The following is a 2,621-nucleotide window of genomic DNA, read 5'->3' on the forward strand; positions in this document are numbered from 1 at the left end:
AAGGGATTGCAGTGAAGGGGGGGCGGGGGCACTAATTCTGCATGGTAGGTTAGAGAAGAATCTGGAGGGGATGATGTTCTAGGTGGGAGAAGAACCTCACTGTTCGTTCCTTGAGGCAGGATGTCTGTTCATCTCTGTGTTACCAAGACGTGGAATAATGCCAGGCACTCGGGAAAGGTTTCCACAAAACTGCGCAGAGGTGCTCAGAAGCTGTAAGTAGCCCCAGGGCATGTTCGGAGGATCTGGAGGGAAGGCGCGCTGTTCCGAGGTTTTCGTTTCTTTATTCTGGATCTAGCGAAAAGCCATCTCAAGTGTTAGGAAGAATTTTTTTTTTTTCTTTTAAGTGAGCTTCTCTTGACCCTGACCAGAGAATGGAGACTGGAGGAGAGCGGCAGAAAGGTGGAAGAGACTGGTGCGGGGTCGGCTCTGGTTGTCTCGGTGAAGTGGTCGGGACCCGGTGGGACTGCAGAGGTGCCGAGGAGTTCGAGGAGTTCGAGGGCGAGCGAGGAGGGGAGGGGTTGACAAACTGGACCTGGGAGATGGTGCGTTAGAGACGCCTGGGGTTGGTCTAGTTACAGGTAAGCAGTAGCTAGAGGGGCGGGCAATGCCCTGTCCCCCACGATACCTCTTCCCGGTGGCCGGCCCTGTTGCTGCGTAGTGAGCCCTGTGAGGACAGGAAGCAGACCTGACTCCTGTGTCTCCCGCCGTCTAGGCCAAGTTCTGGGCCATAGCAGGTGCTGAGTGCCCGTTCGCGAGATGGATGGGCGGATGCGCGTCCTTGGTTAAGAGGCAGGAGTGGGAGCAGCAGGCCTGGAGACCTCAGAGGGAGGGAACCCCTGTCCGAGGGAACCCCTCGGAGAACCCCTGTCCCTGTCCGAGGGAACCCTCAGAGGGAGAGAACAGAGCTCGCGGGAACGAGATGCAGAGGCAGACGGGGAGGCAGGTGAGCACGAGGGCACCGCAGCCGGAGACCAAAGGACAGGTGTTGCAGGAAAGAATTGTCGCCGAAGTCTGCAGAGAGGTCACATCGGGTGAGACTGACCAAGGCTGTGCTCTCACAAACGGTAAGCACCCCCGAGGCCTCGGTCGCTCTAGCATAGCGCCCCACACTGCAGGCTGTGGACCTTCTTTCTGACAGGTGAGGAGCTGGGGGGGCGGGGGGGGGGCAGACAGGGGAGGCTTCTGCACTCACAGCAGGTGCCGCCCCGGAGGCGTGTCCTGGCCGAGGCCCCACAGCCCCGGGCCTCCAGGCCAGCAGGGGAGCCGCGGGAGAAGGCTTGTGGGTCCTTGGAAGAGTGGAAGCCAGGCCCGGGGTAAAAGTGCACTGGGCGGCGGAGGAAGAGGAGTCAGGAGGGGAGAGAGAAACCCCTAGAGAAGCCACGTAAGGCCAGCAACGAAGACACGGCAGGCGGGATCTAGAGGGGACCCTTGTGCATCGAGTTCACAACAGCCAAGAGGTGCAGCCAACCGGGCGTCCGCCCACAGATGAGCAGGTGAGGACATCGAGGCCAGCGCCCCAGGCGGAGCACGCGTCAGCCCCCAGAGAGGAGGGAACGCATCCTGGGCCTGGGCTACGCCACGGTGACCCTGGAGGATACTGTGGTGAGTGGAAAAAGCCAGTCGCGGAAGGCCAGACGCTGTACAATTCCCCCTGAAGCCCCTGAAGTGGTCAGACTCGTAGCGAGTGGAACGGTGGCTGCCAGGGCTGCAGGGAAGGGGGCTGTAAGACGAAAACGCCCTAGAGATGTTACACAGCAACGTGAATATCATTGACACTACTGAGCTTAAAAGTGGTTAAGAGGGTAAATGTTACGGTATTTGCTTTGTACCACGATTAAAAATAAATACGTAAATAAAAACAGTAAACCATAGGGGAAGAGAGTTATGGGAAAAGGGTGGCCAGGTGTGAAGGTGACACAGGTAGTCTCAGAGAGTCATTTGTGTGGAAAAAGCCAGACCCAGGGCCTCCCTGGGGTGGGGAGGGGCAGCCAGAAAGGCCCCTCTCTGGCGTTTGGTGGGGAGGGTGGGGGGGGCAGCATTCTCGTGTGTTTGGTTCCCACAGAGAACACCTAGCACACCTGGGTGGGGAGGGGGTAGACGGAAGGCAGGGGTCGTGGAGTGAGAGGGCAATGCCGGGGGTCTTGGCAGACAGAGGGAAGGGGCTTGGTTAGCCCGAGGGAGGTGGCACGGGGGTGTGGACAGAGCGCCGCGTGTCAGATTTGGGACATAAATCCAGTCCACGAGAGTTGACACCAACTGGGGCCGTGGGGAAGGGGTGCCAAATCGGCGTCACGGGAAGCTGGGACAGCAGGGAACAGTAGCTGCGGGGATCAGAAGTGGCGGGGGTCAGCGACAGGTGAGGCACGGCCCGGTGGGTCCCGGCTGAGGCTGCCGCCCCCCAGCTGCGCTGGCCTGACAACGGGGTTTGAGCCACTCTCCTGCAGCGCCTGAGCAGAGGAGAGGGCTGGGGGGCAGGTCCCGGGTGGGGAGCCAGCAGCGCAGGAGAGACCAGTCACCCCACAAACCCAGAGCCCCTCCCTGCTGACGTCGTGGGACTGCCTGCTCGCCCCACCCCCAGGGTCCTTGGCTACGGCATGCTGCTCGGACAAAAGCACCACTCA

Source organism: Panthera leo, chromosome F3 (genome assembly GCF_018350215.1).
Source record: "Panthera leo isolate Ple1 chromosome F3, P.leo_Ple1_pat1.1, whole genome shotgun sequence".
Classification (NCBI taxonomy): Eukaryota; Metazoa; Chordata; class Mammalia; order Carnivora; family Felidae; genus Panthera; species Panthera leo.